The sequence below is a fragment of the Hylobates moloch genome, unplaced genomic scaffold, assembly GCF_009828535.3.
Source record: "Hylobates moloch isolate HMO894 unplaced genomic scaffold, HMol_V3 SCAFFOLD_9, whole genome shotgun sequence".
In the NCBI taxonomy this organism is placed as follows: domain Eukaryota; kingdom Metazoa; phylum Chordata; class Mammalia; order Primates; family Hylobatidae; genus Hylobates; species Hylobates moloch.
In genome coordinates, this window is record NW_026652284.1 from 110,321,608 (window position 1) to 110,347,959 (window position 26,352).

The 26,352-nt window shown below is 46.7% G+C and overlaps 1 protein-coding gene across 4 annotated transcripts in view; it reads right to left on the bottom strand.

The window, feature by feature from the left end:
* CYRIB (CYFIP related Rac1 interactor B) overlaps positions 1-26,352 on the bottom strand; it is a 175,407-nt gene that overhangs the window by 126,809 nt on the left and 22,246 nt on the right. For all 4 annotated transcript variants that reach the window (XM_032760430.2, XM_032760423.2, XM_032760421.2 and 1 more), the window contains exon 2: positions 2,725-2,777. The gene's annotated coding sequence lies outside the window, so the exon portion shown is untranslated. The remainder of the gene's footprint in view (positions 1-2,724; positions 2,778-26,352) is intronic.

Here is a 26,352-nt window from a genome sequence, read left to right on the forward strand (position 1 = left end):
TTAACAAATTTTAACTGTCATTGTCTCCCAGCTCATTAATTCTCTCTTTAGCTATGTCTAATCTGTCATTGAACTCTTTTGTTGGATTTCAATTTTAATGATTATTTTTCCTTTCAATTCAGCTGCTCTTCAAGTCAACCTATTCTTTTTCCATCTTTCTCTACATTTTTTATATTACCTTTAGTTCTTAATCATTTTATTTCTTTTTTCTTATGAACCTAAACTAAGACATCTTAATCATTTTAAATATACCATTTTTATAATCTCTTTTAACTGGTTTTATTTCCAACTTGGAATGGTTTCCTGAATAGTTTATAGTTTTTCATTGTGAACTGTCTTCAGAGGTCATTCTCACTGTGGGAGTGCTGTTAGGTATGGGTTGTTGAAATATGCCTATGGAATGACTTTGTGTTAGCAGTAGAGGTTTCCATGGTACTAGACCAGTTTTTATGTTAATTTTTCAGGTTGAAGGGTCTCATACCTCATAAGTAATAAAAAATACAGATTCCACAACCATATATGGTACAATCCCATGTATTTAAGTTCTTGCTGGTAACTTTTGTTCCAGTCAAGACAAGCTTCCTCTCTGTTTCTCCAAGTATTGAAGTTTTTCTAGCGCCTTTTCATGAAAAAGTCAGACCTTCAAGGCTCCAGAGCACTCAATTCCACCTTGAGCCCAGGTCTCCTTCCTAGAGCCACTGTGGCATTAAAACTTTGGCCCCCCGGCTCTATAGCTTCTGTGCAAAAGCCCCAGGAGTAGTCATGGCTTCAGCTCACATGCCACCCTTTAGCTTAAATTTGTCCTCTTTTTTTTTTTTTTTTTTTTTTTTGAGGTGGATTCTTGCCCTGTCGCCCAGGCTGGAGTGCAGTGGCGTGATCTCTGCTCACTGCAACTTCCCCCTCCCAGGTTCAGGCAATTCTCCTGCCTCAGCCTCCTGAGTAGCTGGAATTACAGGCATGTGCCACCACACCCGGCTAATTTTTGTATTTTTAGTAGAGACAGGCCTTCACCATGTTGGCCAGGCTGGTCTGGAACTCCTGACCTCAAGTGATCTGCCTGCCTTGGCCTCCCAAAGTGCTGGGATTACAGGCGTGAGCCACTGTGGCCGGCCTATCCTCATTTTTGACATTCGCAGGTTTCTCTTTCTTCAGCGCTCCCCTAGATAAAATTCTTACATTTCCATCAATTCTGTATTTGTACCAGGAAGGACAAGTCAGCTTAGTCCACCATGTTGCCAGAAGTATTCCAGGTCACTAAATTTAATATACCCACTTATCCACACTTGAGTTCTGCCCACATTAAAATTGTATCTACTCAAGGGTTAGCTTCTAAAGCCAGCATGTTGTGTGAAAATTGAAAGAAGCCAAAATTCCCCTTGAAAAATCCCACAATAAGGTCTCAGGTTGGAGAAAAACAAACCATCTTTCATGAAGTCCAACACAGCCAGTCTTTCCTTCAGCACTGGATTTGGTTTCTTAGGGTTGGGCACCATATGTAATAACTGGCTTAGATTTAGGGGCCATGTTGTGTGATAATTAAAATCCATAAATATGAGAAACATACTTGGTGGCACAAGATACTCACATCCTGAAAAGCCATGAGAACAAAGACCAACAGACGGAACAGCAGATCTATGTCTGCCATTCACACCCACTCCAAGAGAGACGCCCATTGGGTAGAATGACAGGATCACCTACACTATTTAAAGTGGTGTTTTTATCCTTTTGTTTTTGTTGAGCAAGTATATTTGGATACGGCTAAGGTGGAAGCATGAATCTATGTTGACAGACGTCAGAATAGTGCTTAGCTCTGGGGCAATACTAAGTGCAAAGGGCATGAGGGAACTTTCTAGAAATATTGTATATCCTGATTTGGGTGGTGGTTAGATGGGTGTAACGTATCAAAATTTCACCAAGCTGTACAATTAAGATTTGTGCATTTTACAGCATGTAAGATAGCTTGATTAAAACAAAAGTTAAAAGCATGCCTACGTAGAGATGGCTGTACAGTATTTTGCCAAAGGTCCCCATCCTATGGTTAAGCCTCACCAGTGAGGATAGTAGGGAGTCTAGGAAACCGGGGGAAAAAAGAAGTAGAAAAGGGAAGTGCACTGTCACAGACAGAGGGCACCCAGGCTCCAAGAGTCAATGGTTTTCCGTGAAGGGCCTTACAGGGTTGACAAGACTACATTAGTTAAGAGCACTGACTTTCTTTTTTTTTTTTTTTTGAGATGGAGTCTTGCTCTGTCACCCAGGCTGGAGTGCAGCGGCGCAATCTCAGCTCACTGCAACCTCCGCCTCCTGGGTTCAAGCGAATATTTTGTATTTTTAGTAAGTTTTGTATTTTTAGTAGAGATGGGGTTTCACCATGTTGGCCAGGCTGGTCTTGAACTCCTGACCTCAAGTGATCCACCCACCTTAGCCTCCCGAAGTGTTGGGATTATAGGTGTGAGCCACTGCGCCCAGCCTATAGTTCTTATTTAAACTAATAATTTGGCCTAAAAACCTTGTAGGTTCATGGAGTGAATGAATATTCATAGAGTGAATGAAGGGATGTATACGTATTCTGATTTCAACAGAGGTAGGAGGTTCTTATTTCTATGCAACTGAAATCCATCTTGTAGCCATCACCATCCACTTCAATTTTTCCTCATAGGAAGTGTGGTTAAGAGTGCTGGCTCTGGAGCCAGACGACCATGGTCAAATTCCAGCTCTGTTACTTACCAACTGGGTAACCTTGAATGAGTTAATCAAATTCCAGGCCTCAGTTTCTTCTCCTGTAAAAGAGTTATAGCAAGGATTAAGCAAGTTACAACAGTTCTCAGTACACAGAAAGCCCCCGGTAAATCCTAGCTATTGTTTTTTTCCCATAGTAGAGGCACAGTTTGGGAATAACAACTCCAAATAGCATTTGTTTATTTGATTGTTTGTTTGTTTTTTAAGACATAGTCTTGCTCTGTCGCCTAGGCTGGAGTGCAGTGGCAAGATCTCGGCTCACTGCGACCTCCGCCTCCCAGGTTCCAGCAAGCATGCCTGGCTAATTTTTTAATTTTTAGTAGAGACAGGGTTTCATCATGTTGGCCAGGCTGGTCTTGAACTCCTGACCTCAAATGATCTACCAGCCTTGGCCTCCCAAAGTGCTGAATTACAGGCATGAGCTACCGCACCTGGCCCCAGATAGCATTTGTACAGTCCATTATATCACTGAATTGTTTTGCAAACAGTTTTCTTATTTAAGGCTCAAAATAGTCTGGTATATTACAAATAAATAGAGATTCAGAGAAGTTGAATAATTTGCTGAGGGTTGCACAGCAAGTAAAGAACAAAGACCTAAACCAAACTCCTATGACTGAAGGACAGTTTGGCTGGACTGTATTGTCCTTAGGAGCATATATGGTGGGGCCAGGGCTATCCATGGAGATTCAATATAAAGGATATTGGGACCCTTGGCTGCAGCAGCAAGTCTTGGTCCCAGCAAAATGCTCAGTTCAACTTGAATTTAAAACAGTCTTAGTCATTCTGTCCCCTGAATCACTTCCTGTTTTAGGTTTCTACTTTGCAGAGAAAGAAACACAAACAGGTACATTACGCCAGCCTTGTCACCCTCCAAAATCTCCTACAGCAACAAAAGCTGATGAAATAAAGAGAATTTTCGTAAAACCACAGTTAACATCCCATTTAATGCATTCGCCAGCAGTTAGTGTGAAGATCAGAGCAAAGTCGGCACTGTCTAGACACTCTTACTATTGAATGGAAGAGAAACAGGATGACTTTTTCTCTGGCTTTTATTCTGATTAAATCTTTAGCTGCCTTAGTGTTTTCTCTTTGCTTTTCATTGGGTGCTGGAACTACCGGAAGCCACTTAACCAGCCTCGTTTTATTCACAAAAGGTTTAGGGGCCATGTCTAATTGTCCAGAGAGAACCCTATCTGCTGATAATTTCAGCCACTTCGGCTGCTTTTGCAGCTCTCTTTTTGTTTGCCAGTGTAGGTTTTCTTTCTGTTCTTGTTATGGCATGAGCGTGGCTTCACATTCCCTCTTAAATAATAATCACCCAACTGCTCAGTGGCCAAGAAGAGGATTTAAGAACCATCTAGGCCAGGCATGGTGGCTCACCCGTAATCCTAACATTTTAGGAGGCTGAGGTGGGAGGATCGCTTGAGCCCAGTAATTTAGGGATCTCTTGTCTCTACAAACAATTTAAAAATTAGCTGGGCATGGTGGCACATGCCAGTAGTCCCAGCTATTTGGCAGGCTAAGACAGGAGGATTGTTTGAGCCCAGGAGTTCGAGGCTGCAGTGAGCCATGATGTGCACTGTGCTCCAGCCTGGGTGACAGAGCAATCCTGTCTCCAAACAAAATAAAAAAAAGAACCATCTAAGCATACTGCATACTCACAAACTATGTCCTCTTATGTACACACACTGACTCCACACATACCACACATTCATTCCATGTACACACACCACACACACACCCCATGCACACACCCCACACACATCCCAGGAACATACCCCACACACATGCACACCACACACACACACCCCACATCACTCAGACACACACCCAGCACACCCAGGGCATAGAGTGTGGCTCTGATAGAAGTAACATGGGCCTCTAAACAAGTGTGGCTTCTTTTCATTTCCAAGCTATAGGCAGAAAGCCTGGACTACAGCTCTAGAAACCAGATCTCGCCTCATCTCCAGACTCATACCATGGGTCTCATCCCTTCTCAGTCTTTCGGAGCATCTGACTTGGGCGAGTCACTTAACTTCTGTTATAAAGTGAGGACACTCATTCACTCAATAGCTACTGAGCACCTATTGTGTGCCAAGCATTGTGGCCATGGAGATAATTCCATGAATTAAACCGTCCCAGCCACCCAGGAGCTCTCCAAGATTAGGGGAGCAATTACAGGCAGATGAACACTCTGAAGGAAAGGGGATGAGGCAAGCTCTGAAAAGGGTATTTAATTAACTCAGCAGGGGATGGAAAGTGATGGATAATCGAAGAAAGGCTTCCCCAAGGAGGTGATATTGAAGCTGAGAAGTAAAAGTTAAGTTAGAATTGGCCAGAGGCAGGAAGGGATCCAGGCAGAGCTCTCAGCACAGGCAAAGGCCGGCAGGTTAGACGGCTGGTCCATTCAGTTAAGCACAGGAGGTGGAAGAGGGATGGGCCTCGGTATGTCAGGGGTGGGCTTGCCAGGGTAACCCGCCTGGGCCAGGTGCCCCCCCCGAGGTCCCTCCCAGCCCTCAAGGCAGATGCTGTCGTATTCTGAGAGCCCAGGTCCTCTCCTTCCCTGACAGCCTTTTCACCAGCATGCTGAAGTCAGCTCCAGAGGACAAGGGGAGTCCCAAGCACCTCACGGGGGCTCCTGCTCTTTCCTCTTTCGTCTCCTCTCAGCAGTGACCAGACAGTGACTCAGGGAAGGGAGCTGTCCTCTATTTGTCATTTAGTTCTTTAAAAATACTCGCCTATAGTCCCAGCTACTCTAGAGGCTGAGAAAGGAGGATCACTTGAGCCTTGGAGTTCAAATCCAGCCTGGGCAACATAGTGAGACCCTGTCTCCATAAAAATAAAAATTAAAAAATACCCAGGGCTCCTATACCCAACTAGCCTTCTAACCAGCTCCCTCCTTTCTCCCACCCATTCCCTCGCCTAGCTGAGAAATGCTCTGTGTCCTTATCAGGATCCTCCAAGAGACTTTAAGTTTTGAGCCACCTGAGGGCTCATGCTAGGTTTTGGTCATCCTAGTGTCCCCCGCACCTGGTACTATGCCTGATGTCTAGTGGATCCCCCAAATGCAGACAGGACCAAACCGATTTCCCTCCCTGTAAATGAGCACTGCCCAGAGCTCACCCACAGGGCAGCTTGTCTGAGGCCAAGGCGGGAGACCCAGAATCCAGCTGACCCAACACTCCTCCCCCCAGCACTCTCTAGGAGACTCTGCCCTGTGAATCCCAATTTGAAAACTGACAGCTATGTTAGTCTGATTCCCTCATTTTATCAACAAAGAACCTCAGGCCCAAAAGAATGATATGACTTGCCCAAGGTCTCTCAGCAAATGTGATATAAGGTTTTTTTAAAGGAGCAAAACATCGCTTAAATGGAAGCCTATCTATCACCCCTACCAGAAGCATTGCTTATTTTAAGAAGAAAACCCTTAATGTTGGCAAGTCAAATGGAAGCTTTCCTTTCTCTGACCAATTTCGCCATATTTTCATGACTCCTGGGATGCTCTAGGCAGCACTAAAAGTTCCCACTGAAGCAAATCTATTTACAAAGGCGACCAGGAATTGTTTTAGGGATTGGATGTATTTTTGATTATGGATCATTTTTAAAGTTAATTATCTATTACGTGATCTAAAGCTATAATAATTTTTTAAACAATTGCACCTCCCAAACCACTTAGTTCTTTCCCGATTTTTAAAACTGTTTTGCTATTTTAAAATGTTTTGCTATTAAACAACTTTACTAGAAGTGAAAAAAAAAAATCACAGATGATTTTTTTTTTTAAACTTGAAACAGGGTCTCACTTTGTTGCCCAGGCTGGAGTGCAGTGGCTCAAACATGGCTTACTGTAGCCTCAACCTCCCGGGCTCAAAGTGCTCCTCCTGCCTCAGTCCCCCAAGTAACTGTGACCACAGGCACGTGCCACCATACCCAGATAATTTTTTTTTTTTTTTTTTTTGAGACAGAATCTTGCTCCGTCACCCAGGCTGCAGTGGTGCGATCTCGGCTCACTGCAACCTCTGCCTCCCGGGTTCAAGAGATTCTTCTGCCTCAGGCCCCCGAGTAGCTGGGACTACAGGCACCCGCCAGCACGCCCAGCTAATTTTTGTGTTTTTAGTAGAGACAGGGTTTCACCACCATATTGGCCAGGCTGGTCTCGAACTCCTGACCTCAGGATCCGCCCACCTCAGCCTCCCAAAGTGCTGGGATTACAGGTGTGAGCCACTGCACCTGGACTAATTTTTTTTTATTTCTTGTAGAGACAGGTTTTCACCATATTGCCCAGGTTGGTCTCAAACTCGTAACCTCAAGCAATCCTCCCGCCTCGGCCTCCCAAAGTGCTGGGATTGCAGGCGTGAGCCACCGCGCCTGGAACAGATGATTTTTAAGGAAGACATTTCTACCCATAATCCCTCCACCAAAAGAAAGAATTCCTTACAATTCTGTGTCCTCCTAAACTTTTTTATCCACAGTTCTGTACTCTGGAGATATGTATGTATTTCATTAAAACACATAACCTTTTGTATAAAAGATTGTTAAATAATTTCCTTTTTTCTTAAAAACTAAAAAAGACAAAAACTTTTATTATGCAAGTCACTGACACCATGTTTCTGATAAACGCCACGGAGCAAAACCCAGGATACAAGTTAAGAGCACCTGGAAATTCTGGGTTTGAGACTTTTAAAGCAATATTTTCTAGCCTGCTTCATTCCATAATTATTCTGACACTTTCCACATCCCACTTAATAGGAAACAGACAAAGGAAAACAGGTGTTTTGCTTATTCTACCTGGCATAGCATGCTCTACTGCCGAAGTTTGCAGCAGTTGCTTATTGCTGTATTTTTCCTGCAAGTGAAATGACATCTCTGGTTTGGCCAGAGTTTAAAAATACTGCAGCCGGGTCCCCACTATGCATAATTAAACAGACTCTCTGGGGAAGCACCCCAGCACCATATTGCGCCGAAGCTCCCCAGGTGATTTTCATGTGCAGCTGGGACTGAGAAGCACCAGGCTAAGATAACTCATTAGTCAAAGGAAGCCCATGGGAAATCTTATCTGGAAATGAAGAACTCTTGTAATTGAATAAAACAGCAGATGTAAAAGTCCCTAACAGTGCCTGTTACCCAGAAGACAATAAATGTTAATTAAACAAAAAATAATAATTTAAATAATTACTCCTTTCCCTCAGTGGATTCATCTTGTTATTTTATTGGCTTGTTTATCCCTTGTTTTTTTTTCTTTACCATGATTCATTCTATCCCTGTTAATAAAATTATAAACTTATACCTATAATCCTGTTCAATTACAAGAGCTCTGTAATATTTCTAACAACCCTTTATTGCTTTATTTAATAAAACTTTCCCCCAGTACAGTGGCTAATATATAGCAAATCTGCAATAAACATCTGCTATTTATAATAATAATGGATATTCAGAATTACTTTAATTCAGAATTCATGACCGTTTTTCTAAACTAGACTGAAATTTATTTCACATTATTAGGACCAGTTAGCAACAACGTAAAAAATTATTAGGGCAATGTTTAACAAACTTAAGAAAACAGACCTTCAAGCAAAGCAATTCTTTTTTATAATTTCCTGGGAAAAAACTAAATGCAGTCATTACACAGGTGAACTTATCTCCCATTCAAGGGGGCCCTGCTCAGCTGTTCCCATAGTTACCTGGAGAGGCTAATACTGCAATTAGTTATAAGTGGTTTTTCCTTCCAATTTCTCCTTACGGCTGCCTCTCTGAGCATGAATTTGGAAGGTGATTCTCAATGTTTACGTTACTCCTCAGTTCTGAGAAGACAAACATTTGTTTGAAAAAAAGAAACAGAATTTCTGAATCAGAACAAAGAGTTTTTGTGTGTGTGTTTATGTGTTGTTGGTTTTTTTTGTTTTTGTTTTTGTTTTTTTTAATGAGACAGAGTCTAGCTCTGTTGCCCAGGCTGGAGTACAATGGCACGATCTCTGCTTACTGTAACCTCTGCCTCCTGGGTTCAAGTGATCCTCCTGCCTCAGCCTCCCAAGTAGCTGAGATTACAGGCATGTGCCACCATGCCCAGCTAATTTCTGTATTTTTAGTGGAGACAGGGTTTCACCATGTTGGCCAGGCTGGTCTGGAACACCTGACCTCAAGTGATCCACCCACCTCGGCCTCCCAAAGTGCTAGAATTACAGGCGTGAGCCACCGTGCCCGGCCAGAACAAAGAGGTTTTATTAAGGCCATTTCCAAATGTCTTGCCTTGCTGGCACAAACTGCCCCAGTCATCTTTTCTTGTGTTGTGCCAGACAGAGAAGGCATCTAACAGGTATGTGGGAAGCTGGGCCATGTGCAGCTCAAGATTCACACTCATTCACAGTAAACCTCTGTATGGCTCACACATGAACTCTGCTATGCTTCACTTCCTAAGGCCATCCAGCTCCCAAAGTCTGCCATTTCATGTTTTAAATCAACTGTACTCGACACCCAGCCAAAAATAATAATGATGTGCACGTCTCTGTATGTAAATGTCAATAATAAGGTACAAAATGATCACACATGGGCCAACTCCCATCCTATACCATTTGGTATTGTCACCTAATATTTGTCCTCACTCTTTTTTTTTTTTTTGAGACAGGGTCTCACTCTGTCACCCAGGCTGGAGTGCAGTGGCGCGATCTCGGCTCACTGCAAGCTCCGCCTCCCGGGTTCACGCCATTCTCCTGCCTCAGCCTCCCAAGTAGCCAGGACTACAGGCGCCCACCACCACACCTGGCTAATTTTTTTGTATTTTTAGTAGAGATGGGGGTTTCACCGTGTTAGCTAGGATGGTCTCGATCTCCTGACCTCGTGATCCGCCCACCTCGGCCTCCCAAAGTGCTGGGATTACAGGCGTGAGCCACCGCACCCAGCCTGTCTTCACTCTTTCAATGAGATCATAAGCACCTTAAGGGTGGACATCTTGTATTAGCAGTAGTAGAAATATTAATTTGATTTATTTATTTATTTTTAATAGAATCTTGCTCTGTCACCTAGGCTGGAGTGCAGTGGCACCGTCATATCTCACTGTGGCCTCGAACTCCAGGGCTCAACAGATCCTCCCGCCTTAAGCTCCCGAGTAGCTGGGGTACTACTCAGTTGTACAGGCGTGTGCCACCATGCCTAATTTTTTTTTATTTTATGTAGAGACGAGGTCTTGCTATGTGCCTAGGTCAATCTTGAACTCCTGGCCTTACCAATCCTCCCATCTAGGCTTCCCAAAGCCACAGTGGGTCACTGTGCCCAGTCTAATTGTAGTTTTGATCCTCTTAATTGAATTGTCTAGAGTGTGTTATATAGCTAGACAATCAGATTACCTCAATAATAAAACTTCTCTTTCTTATGTTTTCATTTAATATTCGATCAGCCAAGCACTAAATGACTATTGTGAGATGGTTGTGGGGCAGGCTTCACACAAGTGATTCCAATTTGTCTTGGTTCATTTGAACTTGTAGGAAAAACCGCAATGTCTGAAACCTCCACTGTAACAGATTTAGAGAGAATCCCTAGAGACTCGAGCCTTGTGCTGTGGGCAGCATCTCCCCAGGCATGTGCCAGGATCATACAGAACAAAAGATGCACCTCGAAAATGAATGCATTTGGAGGAATCCTCCCCTGTGCTAGTTTTCTAAAGTATCCCTCGATCCATTCAGAACATGTCCTTTTATATTAGCCAGGTTCTCTACCCCTCCGTCAATGTGTGTTATTATTATTATTTCCCAAGTTTGCAGTTCAGAAAAGATGCTAATACATTGGGGTTGGGGGGGTGTCCTTTGAAACACATTCCCAGGTGTTTAATTTCCTATTCATAACTACTGCTAACCAGCTAAGTGCGTGTACACACACACACACGTGCACGCATATGCACACACACACCTTTTTAAAAACATATCAATGTTGGCCGGGTGCAGTGGCTCACATCTGCAATCCCAGCACTTTGGGAGGCCAAGGCGGGCAGATCACTTGAGGCCAGGAGTTCGAGACCAGCCTGGCCAACATAGTGAAACCCCATCTCGTACTAAAAATACCGAAAAAATTAGCTGGGCGTAGTGGTGTGCGCCTGTAATCCCAGCTACTCAGGAGGCTGAGGCAGCAGAATCACTTGAACCCGGGAGGCAGAGGCTGAAGTGAGCGGAGATCGTGACACTGCACTCCAGCCTAGGTGACAGAGCGAGACTCTGTCTCAAAACAAACAAATAAATAAATAATATATCAATGTTTTACAACCCTAATACCAGGAAAACACAAAGTACTTCTGATTTTCAGTGCATGTTTACCACCAAGATGCAAATCCCATACACGTTTCGGGATGCCTTGGAAATAACATAACTGATTCTTGGGTCCACCACAAGTTTATAAACGTTCTCTGGCTTGGATTTTCTGTCAATAGTAGCATAACATTTTGTTATGCTAACATATGAAGGAATAAAGCCTATTAGAGGTTCTTTTATTCACAAACTGTCTTCTCTGAGACTATAACCTTTTAGGTTGAACCACTATTAGCTGGAAACTTCTTCTGGAAGGATAAGTTAGAACAGCGCCCAGAGTACACCTTTCGCCCAGAACTGGGGCCCAAGATCTGGGGAGATACTGCTATAATACTGGGCCGTTCTCTTTCAAGATGATAAACAGCAGGAGGGTCTATTAATTATCATTTCCCAGCTGGCCATGGTGGCTCAAGCCTGTAATCCCAGCACTCTGGGAGGCCAAGGCAAGCAGATCACTTGAAGTCAGGAGTTTGAAACCAGCCTGGCCAACATGGTGAAACCCAGTCTCTACTAATAATACAAAAAAAAAATTAGCCTGGCATGGTGGCAGGCGCCTGTAATCCCAGCTATTTGGGAGGCTGAAGCAGGAGAATTGCTTGAAGCCAGGAGGCTGAGGTTGCAATGAGCCAAGATCACGCCATTGCACTCCAACCTGGGTGACAAGAGCAAGACTCTACCTCAAAAAATAAAATAAAATAAAGTAATTACCATTTCCCTTTAAACTCATTCTATCCTGGAAACATGAACCATCTTCCAGAACAAATTCTGACGCACGATAAAAATAAAAACACAGTTTCTATATTTTGCCTACCATACTCCTGGCATAGGCTGATCACAGCTTAAGACACACATCTTCATTTTTCCACAGTATCATGATCTATTGCTTACATAGTTAAAATTGTTTTTAATGGGCCAGGGAAGGAGGTTGCAGTGAGCCAAGATTGCACCACTGCACTCCAGCCCGGGCGACAGAGCAAGACTCCATCTCAAAAAAAAAAAAAAAGAAAAGAAAAAAGAAAAAAAGCTGTAGTACTTGTAACTCTATGTCCAAGTGATAAATCTGCCTTCAAGAAATCTGATTTTTGGGGTGGGGAAGGACAACTACATAATGGGGTGCTTAACATGTTCATAAATGTTCAAAAGAAGTTTTTTGATGCTTTTAGGCCAATCATCTGTTTAAACCAATAACATTAATTATTACTGTGTACTTTAATACACAGTCTTGTTTTTCAAGAAGTCCAGTTCAGCACACTGTTGATTTAATAAACAATATGCGCTGGGCGCAGTGGCTCACGCCTGTAATCCCAGGTACTCGGGAGGCTAAGGCAGGAGAATTGCTTGAACCTGGGAGGCACAGGTTGCACTGTACTCCAGCCTGGGCCACAGAGTAAGACTCTGTCTCAAAAAAAAAAAAGAAAAAAAAAACATAATATGAGGTCAGGCACGGTGGTTCACGCCTGTAACTCCAGCACTTTGGGAGGCCAAGGCGAAAGGATCAGTTGAGCTCAGGAGTTCAAGACCAGCCTGGGCAACATAGTGAAATCCCATCTCCACCAAAAATACAAAAAAATTAGCTGGTTGTGGTGGTGCACACCTGTGGTTCCAGCTACTCGGGAGGCTGAGGTGGGAGGATTGCTTGAGCCCAAGGGGTGGAGGCTGCAGTGAGCAGAGGTGGCACCACTGCACTCCAGCCTATGTAACAGAGTGAGATACTATCTCAAAAAAAAAAAAAAAAAACACACACGCACACTCACAAGACAAACAACAACATAATATGAAGATGGGAAGGAGATAGAGGAGGAAGGAAACAAACTATTGTGTACTGAAAAGCCAGATCCCAATACCATCTCAGTTAAACTGAGAGACAGAGTTAGCCCACCTTTTTTTTCAAGACAAGGTCTGGCTCTGTCGCTCAGGCTGGAGTGCAGTGGTGCAATCTCGGCTCACTGCAACCTCCACCTCCTGGGCTCAGGCCATCCTCCCACCTCAGCCTTCAGAATGGCTGGAACTACAGGCACATGTCACCATGCCCTGCTAATTTTTGTTTGTTTGTTGGTTGGTAAAGATGGGGTTTCATCATGTCGGCCAGGCTGGTGTTAAACTCCTGGACTCAAAAGATCTGCCAACCTCAGCCGCCCAAAGCGCTGGGATTACAGGTGTGAGCCACTGTGCCTGGCCCCAGCCCCACCCTTTTTTAAGTGGAGACATGGACAGGAGATCACTAATAGATGAGCAAAATAAAAATGATGTTTCTGAGGCAATGGAGAACTGACTATCAAATACTTCCCCAGTGTAAGCATGTATCACTTTTAAAGGTATGTCACTATTTACTTGAAAATGTGACATTTGCAGAGATAGAGAATATTATTTCTGGGTATCTGGTCCAACTCCCTGATTTTATAGGTGAGGGAATCTAAAGTCTGCAAGAAAAGAACACGCCTGGGGCCTGAGAGTAGGATCACAGCAGAGCAGGACCAGGACCAAGCTTCCTGACTGAGCTTCCTCCCATTTCCAAAGCCCTTCACCTGGTGAACTGCTTCCCGGGCTTCGGGTCTCAGTTCAGGGAGCCTGCTGTCCAGACAGGTGCCCCCGCTGGTCTACCCGACCACTGGCCCCCTCTCTCAGAGCACTCCTCACGCTATAGGCAAAGGACACCATCATCTTTTCATCTAGCTTCCCCACTGGACTGACAGTAACTCCAGTGGGCATTCCTCTTTGTGTCCTGGTACTGAGTGCAGTAATGACATCACATGGACACTGTGTGTAGTGAACAGGGGATCAACTTGTCCCCATTGGCCAAGGAATTTCCTAGCTTTAGCAATGCAAGTCCCAAGTCCTGGAAAACCCCTCAACCAAGATGGCTGGTCACTGGTAGCGACATTAACAAGATCAGACAGCCTGGTCACACTTTCCCCTTCTCTAACCGTCCTCCAACACCCAGCCCAGGCCCCTGAGCCCTGTCTGTGCCATGCGGTCCCTCCAGCTCAGCCCTGTCCAATAGAACCTTCTGCCTCGATGAAGATGATTTCTATCTGAACTGTCCAGTACCTTAGCTTGGGCCACATGTGGTTACTGAGCACTTGAACTCTGGCTACTGTGACTGAGGAACTGAACTTTTAATTTTATTTAATTTTAATTAACCAAAACATAAATAGCCCCATGTGGCTAGTGGCTACTCTGTTGGACAATTCGATTCTGGTTTTCCATTTATGGAATTAGTGTGCCATCACTGCACACAGGGATGAACTTTAAAGCCAGACAGACCTTGATCCAAATCCTGACTCATTTACCAATACAGCACTTCTTGGGGAATCTTGTTTCTTCATCTGTAATCCTCACAAACTTACTTTGCAACAATGTATGGAAAGTGAAGTGACTGGCCAATAGCAGAACGTCAAGAAATAGGATTTCTCTAGAAGCAACTAAACCAAATATATGTACAAATGCGAGAAAAATCTGATTCTGAACCAAAAAAGCAAATGCATGAACATCATTTCCAGCAGCTCTCTAAAACCCTTGCCTGTTTTAAATTCTCATTCTAAATTGTCATGGCTGTCCAGCTGGGCTCACTACGTCTTAATTTCTGTCCCCAGGCCTGCAGCTGGCTGTAACCAAGCCACTTCAGAAGGTACCGCAGTCAACAGTCTAGGTACAAACATACATGTCCCACTCTCCAAAATGTATACACTAAATATGTGCAATTTTTTTCATATACCAATTATACCTTAGTAGAGCTGTTAAAAAAAAAAATACCCTTGGAAGTGGCTCATGCCTGTAATCCCAGCATTTTGGGAGGCAGGAGAGGATTGTTTGAGCCCAGGAGCTCAAGACCAGCCTGGGCAACACAGCAGGACGCTCTCTCTATTAAAAAACATATAAATAAGGCTGGGCGCTGTGGCTCACGCCTGTAATCCCAGCACTTTGGGAGGCCAAGGTGGGCAGATCACGAGGTCAGAAGATCATGACCATCCTGGCTAACACGGTGAAACCCCGTCTCTACTAAAAATACAAAAAAATTAGCCAGGCGTTGTGGTGGGCGCCTGTAGTCCCAGCTACTCGGGAGGCTGAGGCAGGGGAATAGCGAGAACCCGGGAGGCGGAGCTTGCAGTGAGCCGAGATCACGCCACTGCACTCCAGCCTGGGCGACAGATCAAGGCTCCGTCTCAAAAAAACTGAAAAATAAACATATATATCTAATATATGTATTAGATATATAAAAGATATAAAAAAAAAACCCCTGCTAAACCTGCTAAATTAACCACAAAAAAAAGCTTTTAAATAAGAAGACACCATTGGGCAGCAGGCACTGGATGGGAGTTACTGTGCCAGGTCACCCTGAGTGTGGCCCCACACAGCCCCACCAGCAGGAAGGGATCCAGGGCAGGGAGGGATCCAGGCCAGTCCCAGAGCAGGGACAAGGCAGCGCTCACGTGCGTTCTGCACCAGCCACAGGGATGCGGGGACGTTGGGGACGCGGGGATGCGGGGACACCGGGGACCGCCCAGGAGCACGTCCTGCGCATCGCCGGGCTCTGTGAGGCCTGCAGAGGACGCAGCCCTCTCCCTCCCACTGGGTGCGGGACCGGGTGCAAGAGGCCGAAGCGCTGCCCCATAAAGCCGATCTTCTCCGGGGCCCCTCCCAGGCCCTAATGAATACATCCCATTGGCAGGAACCGGCAGCACGTCCTAGGAGAAGCCAGCCTCTGACTGGAATCACTGGGGAGCTTTTTAAAAATATTGTTCCCCAGAATCAGAGATCAGGGTTTACAGACAGCTCCCAGGTGATGGTGCTGCACAGCTGGGGCCTCTGTATTTTTCCTCTGAATGCCTGAGGAGGTGATCCTGCTGAGCTGCCAAGGCGGGAAGCACCACCCACCAGCAGAGAGAAGCACTATTTAGGGCTGTGGCAAGAAGTCCTATCCTTAAAAGTCCCCTGCCTCTCTCTGGCTGCAGGGACAACAGTCAGAGGGCTGCAGGGGCCTGAAGCCAGACACGGGACACAAGCTGTTTCCCTCTCCTTGCAGATGGCTGAGCACTTTCCAGTTGCCCAGGACCTCCCCATCCAGTGTCTCCCAGGCAGGGCTGACAGGGAGGCCCTCTTCCCCACCCACTGAGCATCCAAGTGCGGGAGGCCTAATCCATGCACCTGGCACTTAGGAAGCCCACAGTCACTGCTGTTACTGTGTTTGCTACCCTCATCTCACTGGGAAGGAAGCCGGCTCAGAGAGATGGGATGAGTCACCCAAGGCCACATGATACTGGGGGCAGGGCTGGCACAGGAACACTGGGCTGTAGGGCTCATTCTCCTCCCTGTACCCCAGGATGCGGCCACCGTCCTGACCTCCCCCAACACCTTTTTTCCTCCCTCTTACAGAAAACAGGCAGGCTCTACCAGTCAGAATAACACTTCATTCATTGCACACGCTAGGGCTTTAATTCATGGGACCCCACCTGTCCTCCTCAAAATAGTCCTGGGTCCTCTAGGAATGCCCTCCAACCACCAAGTGGTGGGTTTTTTTGTTTGTTTGTTTTGGTTTTTTTTTTTTTTTTTGAGATAGTTTCGCTCTTGTTGCCCAGGATGGAGTGCAATGGTGCGATTTCAGCTCACCGCAACCTCCACCTCCCAGGTTCAAGCAATTCTCCTGCCTCAGCCTCCCGAGTAGCTGGGATTACAGGTATGCACCACCACGCCAGGCTAATTTTGTATTTTTAGTACAGACGGGGTTTCTCCATGTTGAGGCTGGTCTCAAACTCCTGACCTCAGGTGATCCGCCTGCCTCGGCCTCCCAAAGTGCTGGGATTACAGGCGTGAGCCACCGTGCCCGACCCAAGTGGTGGTTTTTAGCACAGCTTTGAAGCCTGACACACACTCAGTAGCTGGGTGATCTGGGACAAGTTTCTTAACCTCTCTGGGCTCAGTTTCCTCTGCTGTAAAGTGGGACTGATAATATTTACCAGGAAGGGTTGTGGTGAGGATTATTAGGTGAGATCATCCAGCAGATGGGATGGGCACCACAGCGGCTGGCAGCAAGTACTAACAGGCAGTAGGCGCCACTATCCAGAAGGCCGGTCTTTCTGACGGCCTCTCCACACTCCATCCTGGCCCGGGAAAGCTCCACACTGCTCACCCTCTTGCCTTATTCACCCCCTTGAAATTCCCCAGGCTCCATGAGCCAGTGACCCACTGCCTCTCACTTGCCATTCCTCTTGGGTGCCTGGTCCACCCTGGAGACAATGGTGACCCACCATATGGCTGGAGGTACCACATCCTCCCCTATCCCCCAGAAATAGTAAACGAGAAGTAACCTTTTTCTATTCCCTATTCCAGACTTCCTTAATTAAAATCAAATATTTGCACACTCTTCAAAGCCTATAAACCTGATTGCTCTCAGAAAAAAAAAAAAAAATGCTTCAGAGCAAATAGACTGAGTGTGGCACAGGTGGTCTGGCGGGACCTCGGGGTACAGGGCAGCAGGTCCTGAACAATCACACCAGCCCAGAGCAGTCGCCCTCCACTTTTCTCAGTCCACCTCCACAACAAATTAATGCAACATTTACTTTGCAAAAGGCCCACTGGAAAGCCCCTGAGGATGAGCAGGGGTTGGGAAGGGATGGAAGGAAGTCTACCCCAGCCCTACCCTGAACGCTTTCAAACCAGCCACTTCCCACCGGCATGGCTGCCCAGCTGTTAAAATACTGTCCTTCCACACAGGCTGGGAAGTAGCTGATGCCCCAGGAGTCCTCACCCTAAGTGTCCCTCCCCCAGCACTCCCAGACCTCCCCCAGGATGCAGCAAGGAAAGAATTAGTGTCGGGGCACCAGTAGAGGCTTTCAGAAAGTACTGCGATCTGTGCCTGAGGTTAAATATTCTGGCCATCACCCCTGAGCACCGGTAAGGGGCATGAAGATGCAAACGAAATTCTGGGGCATTCAGAAGAAGGACAAGGTTTCAATAAATGATTGCTAAAGGAAGAGAGAGGGGAAGCAGTCGAAGTGGAGAGAGAAGGGAAAGTGATTCAAGTTGTAGTTCAGTGGCCTCGAGGACAGGCCCCAGAACTGCCCACGCCTCCCTCCTCTAGGCCACTCACTCTATCCCAGTTCAGGTCACCACTGCAGAAGTCTCCTAAGCCAGGTGCTACAGTTTAAACATTTGTACTCCCCCAAAATTCATGTTGAAACTTAATCCCCAATGTGGCAGTGTTCAGAGGTGGGACCTTAAGAGATGGCTAGATCCTGAGGGCTCTGCCCTCGTGAATGGATTCATCCATTCATGGATTAATAGGTTAATGGATTAATGGGTTATCTTGGGAGTGGGACTGGTGGCTTTCGAAGAGGAGGAGAGACCTGAGCTAGCACATGAGCTCTCTCAGCCCCTCACCATGTGACACTCTGCACAGCCTCGGGAATTTGCACATATTTCCCACCAGCAAGAAGGCCCTCACCAGATGCAGCCCCTCAACCATGGACATCTCAGCCTCCAGAACTGTAAGAAATAGCTTCCTTTTCTTTATAAGTTACGCAGTTTCAGGTATTCTGTTGTAAGCAACAGAAAACGGACAAAGACACCAGGCAAAAGCAAATCCAGCACTGCATGCCAGCCTCCAAGCCCCTTCTGGTAATGGCACTGTCTTCCTCTGGGGCATCCCCTAACCCTCCCCTCATGCTCCAGGGGTGGCACATTACCAGGAGGACAGTCAAAACACGGGACCTCCAGAACCAATAGACGGCTAAAATGCAGCCATGTGCCCCTAACTGGACAAGAAGAGACCTCTCTCACACTTTGGCTGAAGCCACTAAGAAAGGGGTACCTTCCCCCTACCCTACAGGGTTGCTAACATGAGTGGATAGAAACCTGAATCCAAGCTGATGGCCTCTTGCCATCTTGAAAGGAGAGACTGCTTGAGAAAAAGAAAGAAAAGCAGGGCCAGGACACAGGAGACAAAACCTGGCCCACACAGTTGGGGCCCCTGGATCAGCCATGCCTAACCAGGTAGTGACTTGACACAATAAATGATCTTTCCTAGATTTAAGCTAGCTTGAGTTTGGTTACTGTCACTTGCAACACAGCGCTGACTGACACAATGTTCTGTGGGTTAATGAGAGGTTGCTGGTTGCTACTAGGCCCCACTTCCTACCCTGGCTACCATTTCGGGTGTGACTGTGGCTTGTTGATGGCACCTGGGAGGCTGGGCTAAGTCCCCAAGCCCTCCATTCATGCAAACACAACATCCCTCTCTCATTGTGGGCCCCGGACTCCATTCTCTCATCTGCCACCTCCCACCTTTTCTTTTTTTTTTTTCTTTTTTTTTTTTTTTTTTTTAATGAGACTGAGTCTCGCTGTGTCGCCCAGGCTGGAGTGCAGTGGCACGATCTTGGCCCACTGCAACCTGCGCCTCCTAGGTTCAAGCGATTCTCCTGCCTCAGCCTCCTGAGTAGCTGGGATTCCACAGGCAGGCACCACCTCGCCCAGCTAATTTTTGTATTTTGAGAAGAGATGGGGTTTCACCATGCTGGCCAGGCTGGTCTCAAACTCTTGGCCTCAAGTGATCCACCTGCCTCGGCTTCCCAAAGTGCTGGGATTACAGTCGTGAGCCATCGCACCCGGCCCCACCGTTTCTAGTACACAAGTCCTCCGCTGGCTCCCATGGCCTACAGATTGGGACGCAAGTCCCTCTAACACAGCTTACAAAGCCACCATCACCTGACGCTGATGTCTTCAATGTAAAGTTTTTGTATCGGTTCGAACCCTGAGAGCACGCCAACAGACAACACGAGGCGGTGTGGAGCAACATGCTGTTTTAATGAGCGCCTGGATGCAGGCGGGCTGAGGCCTAAAATGGCGGCAGCCCCAAGTGAGGACGGAGCAAAGGTTTCATAGTCTCCTATAACAGGAAGTCTCCTAGCCGTACAAAACTGCTACGTGGTACCCGGATGGCCTCTTTCTGGATCTTCAGGGATACGTATCTTCCTGCCAGGGCGGGTGTCTTCCGGCCGGCTATCTTCCCGATTCCGCTATCTCGCTGACGCACGCTGCTGACGCAAGTAGCCTTGCGCCCAGGGACTGGGCCTGAGAAGGGAGGAGTTACTCATCTCCTTAAGCTTTCAGGCCCCCGGGAAGAATCTTACACTCAGGAACCCTCTAATTCAGCCACGTGGACCTGTGAATGTTCTTTGACTATGCTGAGATCCTTCCCACCTCCAGGCACTTGCACGTGTCACCTGACAGGAACAGTGTTTCCAAATGTTTAGGAGTCTTAGCAAGCCCACTTTATACCATAAGCTCTCTGAGGATGAGGGTAACTGCTCACGTTCTATAACCCACAACCAGTCCACTGAGGTCAAAGCCTCCGCTCCCTGTGGGCGTTGGATAAATATTGAAAGGACCTCATAAACATAGCTTCTTCCCCTCCGTGATTACCAAGGCCCATAATCCCCCAAGCTGTCTAACACCCACACTGGGACAGAAAGAGGCTGAGTTCAATATGTCCTTGTTATGTAAATTATGGCGGGTGGGGTTTTTTTTTCTCCTTGTTTTAATTGAAAAACAACCAGATGTGTACATTTCAGCAAGAGCCCTAAGAAAAAGTCTACAAAGAAAACTTCTCTCAACGCTGCACATGAACTGAGAGCACTTATCATCGCAACGTTGGGAGAGTTCATTTCAAAATAGACCCTGGAGATCTTCTAGTACAACCTTCCCATTTTACAGAAGTGGAAACTGAAATTTCAAGAAGTGAAATCACCGCCCAGCATCACACAGCTAGGAGGCTGACCTGCCAGGACAAACACTAGGTTCTGTCTTTTCCCCCCAACATTTATTAATAACTGAATCTTCATTTTCACTTTTTTATTACAACACTCATTACGCACTCAAGAATGGAAGACACAGAGAAGCATATGTGATTTCTGCTCTTGGTACCACCTCTCAGTGGGTCTCTGGAAAATGGGGTCTCTGTGTTTACCAGCAGGACGACTGGAGCCTTCCAGGCGTTAGACCTTCTGTGGTCTCTCACCCTCTCTCCTACCCATAAATATCGCCAACACCAGCAGCACAGATGGCAGCTGCCCACTGAGCAATGAAAGGCGGTCTCTACTTCCCGAAGCGGACCGAGGCTGTTCTCAAGTTTCCATCTCACTGATTATTTTGAAGGAACTCAAATTAAGTTACTCCTCAGACAATCTCTGATTTTGGCAAGCACCTAAATTAACACGTAAGGGGCACTCTGAGTCGTTCCCTCTGCAGGGACCGGGGTGTAGGTAGCAGGTGCATGGCCAGAGGGGTCCTCATCAAGGCAGCAGGGCAGCGCAACCAGAAGTCACTCCCACCCCAGCCTCAGGATGTGTTCAGGACCTCGAAAGCCTGATGCCCTTTCTTATTTCACATCGTTGACTTTCCGAGGCAGTAAGAGGACCACCTCTCCAACTCGTCCTCAGTTTTAGGGCACTTCCCCATCTATGAAGGCACAGTTTTCTTCTCCATCTCTTCTACTAGGCTGTGCTCTCCCTGGTGCCCAGCACGGTGTGGGCACCAGGTAGGTGCTCCATAAACACGTGAATATACATACATGTATATACTGTATATACATGTTTTATACATACAAACGTGTTTATTTGTAGCATATAGTTGGCATTCAATAAATGCTTGTTTTATGTAGTCTTAACACACACATATATATGCATGCTTTATAGATCTAGATAAAGTATGTTTCATCTATAACACATAATAGGTGTTCAGTAAATGACTGGTATATACATAATATGTATAATATTTCATGCTGCTGAGCAAATAATAGGTAAAGAACAATACAGTGTGTGTGTGTATGCGTGTGTGTGTGTGTGTGTGTGTATTTTTTTTCTTCCCCAAGACAGGGTTTCACTCTGTCAGGCTAGAGTGTAGTGGCAGGATCACGGCTCCCTGCAGCCTCCACCTCCCAGGCTCAAGCGATCCTCCTGCCTCAGCCTCCCAAGTAGCTGGGACTACAGGTACGTGCCACTACACCTAGCTAATTTCCTTTTTATTTTTTTAGAGACAGGGTCTCACTATGTTGCCCAGGCTTGTCTTGAACTCATAGCCTCAAGCAGTCCTCCCAGGTCAGCCTCCCAAGGTGCTAGGATTACAGTTGCAAGCCACTGTGCCCAGCCAAGACATGGTTTAAAGGTACAGCAAGGCCAGGCACGGTGGCTCACACCTATAATCCTAGCACTTTTGAGGGCCGAGGTGAGCAGATCACTTGAGATCAAGAGTTCAAGACCAGCCTGGCCAACATGGCAAAACCCCATCTCTACTAAAAAGACAAAAAATTAGCCAGGTGCAGTGGCAGGCACCTGTAATCCCAGCTACTCGGGAGGCTGAGGCAGAACAATCGCTTGAGCCCGGGAGGTGGAGGTTGCAGTGAGCCGAGATCATGCCACTGCACTCCAGCCTGGGCAATAGAGCAAGACTCTGTCTCGGAAAAAAAAAAAAAAAAAAAGGTACAACAGGCTGAGGAGTTGAAATGAAAACTCCAGGAGGGAAAATACTGTGTCTTTTGTTCTCCATTGTATCTCTAGGCCCTAACACAGTGCCTGCCTGGCACTAAGTATGTGCTCAATAAATACTGGCTGAATAGAATGGACATTTGAAAGTCTTCTCCAAAACTCATATTGAAACATAATCCCCAATGTGGCTGTATTGAGAGGCAGGGCTTTTATGAGGTGATTGGATCATGAGGACTCTGCCCTCGTGAATGGATTAATCCATTCATGGATTATGGGTTGGTGAGTTAATGGATTAATGGGTTATCATGGGAGGAGAACTGGTGGCTGTATAGGAAGAGGAAGAGAGACCTGAGCTACCAATGTGAGCAAGCTCAGCCCCCTCACCATGTGATGCCCTGCACAGCCTCGGGACTCTGCAGAGAGTCCCCACCAGCAAAAAGACTCACCAGACGCAGCCCCTCCACCTGGTACTTCTCAGCCTCCAGAACTGTAAGAAATAAATTTCTGGCCAGGCACGGTGGCTCATGCCTGTAATCCCAGCACTTTGGGAGGCCGAGGCAGGCAGATCACTTGAGGCCAGGAGTTCAAAACCAACCTAGCCAACATGGTGAAACCTTGTCTCTACCAAAAAATACAAAAATTAGCTGGGTGTGGTGGCACACCCCTTTAGTCTCAGCTACTTGGGAGGCTAAGGCAGGAGAATCGCTTGAACCTGGGAGGCGGAGACTGCACTGAGCTGAGATTGCGCCACTGCACTCCAGCCTGGGCAACAGCAGAGTCTCAAAAAAAAAAAAAAAGAGACAACAGGAAGCTATTAAGGGTTTTAAGCAGAGGTATGGTATGATCCGAGTAACACTTTTTAGGCTGAGCACAGTGGTTCACGCCTGTAATCCCAGCACTTTGGGAGGCCTGGCTGAGGCACGCAGAGTGCTTAAGCCAAGGAGTTTGAGACCAGCCTGGGCAACATAGTGAGACTCTGTATCTACAAATAATAGAAAAATTGGATAGGTGTGGTGATGCATGCCTGTGGTCCCAGCTATTCGGAGGGCTGAGGCAGGAGGATTGCTTGAGTTCAGGCAGTCAAGGCACTCCAGCCTGGGCAACAAATTAAGACCCTGCCTCAAAAAATAAAAATAAAAAATAAGACAAAAACATTTTTTAAAAATCTGATACAATCTGAAAATGAATTGGAAGAGGGGAAAATGTCCCCTCAGGACCCTGCCCACTTGTCAGAGCAAGAAATGACCCTACTGCCACCCCCTCTTGGAACAGCACTCAGAAAGATAACAGAGTTTCAGCCATCATTATTATTAGTTCACTGTTTTTCATTGCTCTTTAATGAACACTGTGAGGCACTGTGATAAATGCTGGAGACCCTGAGATGAAGGACACACAGACCCTGTTTTCCAAGAGCCTAAAATCCCTAATCTCCAAGATCAGCCAGTCTTTCCAGAGAAGTATTTAACTCAGACCAATACTTTTGGAAGAGGGCAGAGCTCCAGAGCCCTGATCACCCATTGTTCATATCTCTACCTTTCTTTATCATGTATGTGTTTATTATACCTTGCCTCTTTCCAAGAGACAGCTGAGATTGCTTACAACAAGAAAAGAACACGTGAGGATTACAAACAGAAGAAAATATGATAGTGGGAACCATGACTAAGCAAATGGCCTGAACCTGCGGGCTGGTGACAGCTGCTGTGACTAAGCGCAAATTCGGCTCTGAGCTTCCTGGCAGCCAGGGAAGAAAGGAATACATGGCAAGAAGGAAGAGCAACCTTTCCTCTCTGGTAGCACAGCATTTCCTGGCTGCCTTTAAATTCCACAAAACAAAGGTGGGGCCTACTGTGGATGGGCAAGGCTGGGGTCAGCAGGGTAACCATGGTTGCAAGCACCCTCTCGTTCATCTCATTCATTACAGAACTCAACATCTTCCCCACCGGGCGCAGTGGCTCACGCCTGTAATCCCAGCACGTTGGGAGGCCAAGGCAGGCGGATCGCTTGAGGTCAGGAGTTCGAGACCAGCCTGGCAAACATAGTGAAACCCCGTGCCTACTGAAAATAAAAAATTAGCCAGGTGTGGTGATACGTGCCTGTAATCCCAGCTACTTGGGAGGCTGAGGCAGGAGAATCACTTGAACCCAGGAGGCAGAGGTTGCAGACAGCCGAGATCACACCACTATACTCCAGCCTGGGTGACAGACTAAGACTTTGCCTGAAAAAAAAACAAAAAAGAACTCTGGCTGAACACAGTGGCTCACACCTGTAATCCCAGCACTTTGGGAGGCCAAGGCAGGCAGATCACTTGAGGTCAGGAGTTCAAGACCAGACTGGACAACACCGGGAAACCCGGTCTCTACTAAAAATACAAAAATTAGTCAGGTGTGGTGGCAGGCACCTGTAGTCCCAGCTACTTGGGAGGCTAAGGCAGGAGAATCTCTGGAACCCAGGAGGTGGAGGTTGCAGTGAGCCAAGATCACGCCACTGCACTCCAGCTTGGGCGACAGAGCGAAACTCTCTCTCTCAAAAAAAAAAAAAAAATTAGCCGGACGTGGTGGTTCACACCTGTAGTCCCAGCTACTCATGAGGCTGAGGTGGGAGAAGCACTTGAACCCAAGAAGTGGAGGTTGCAGTGAGCTGAGACCGCACCACTGCACTCTAGCCTGGGTGACAAAACCAGACCCTGTCTCAAAAAAAAAAAAAGGAGTCCTTGTGCCACCACAGCACCTCTGCCTACCTCCCTCATTTCTCCCACCATCTGGACGCCATCATCCAATTGTGTGTCTCTCTCCACCTCTGGACTGTAAGCTCCTTAAAGTCCAGAATTACTGCTTGGTTATATACTGAATTGTGTCCCCCAAAATTCATACACTGAAGTCTTGACCCCTAATGTCAAAGAATGTAACCTTATTTGGATTTAGGATCTTTGCAGGTATAATGAGTTAGCATGAGATCATAGAGGAGTGGGGTGGGCCCTAATAAGGTGATAACCACATGAAGACACAGACACACACACACAGGGAGAAGGCCACGTGCACACGAGCACACGGTGTCACACCTACAAGCCAAGGTACGCCAAAGACTGCCCCAAAACTCCAGAAGCTGGGGCAGGGGGTGGCATGGAACGGACTCTCCCACACATCTCCAAGAGGGAACCAACCCTACCGCACCTTCGCCTTGGACTGCCAGTCCCCAGAACAGCTCTCAGACAGTAGGTGTCTGTTGAGTCCCCAGTTTGTGAGATGTGTAAAGCAGCCCTGGAAGCTGATACAGGTTTCTTTATCTTTGTATGCCTGTGCTTAGCACAGTGCCTGCCACACAGAAAATGGGTTCACCTCTATGGAACTGAACCGCAGAAGCCTGGGTGTTCAAGGCACGGCATCAGGCTGGGGGGCTGTCTACCTCCCAGAATGGGAGGCAGGTGCAGAGAGACACCCAAGCTCCCCGTCTCACCATGTCACCAAGGCCCACAGCAGGCACAGGGCACCTTGCTACAGCCTGGCAGTACACACCAGTCAGAGCTACGGAACATCGACAACAGAAAGCAGCTATGACTATTTTATGGAAAAGAGGATTTTGATTTGAAGATATGAGAAACTCCCAGAATCAACAGGCAAAGTGCACAGCCACGCTCAGACAAAGGACCACGGATAATGTGCAGGGGGAAAATGTGGCCTAGGCCACATCACAGGACGTCTGCTGCAGACACTGCCACTCCTACTGGGCCTCGACTCTAGACAACCTCTTCCTGCCCCTGCATCTGTGCAGTCCTCAGCCCAGGGTCAGAGCAGAGGGTGGCAGTGGTCATGTGGCCAAGCTGAGGCCACAGGCTGCAAGAAAGAATATCTGGT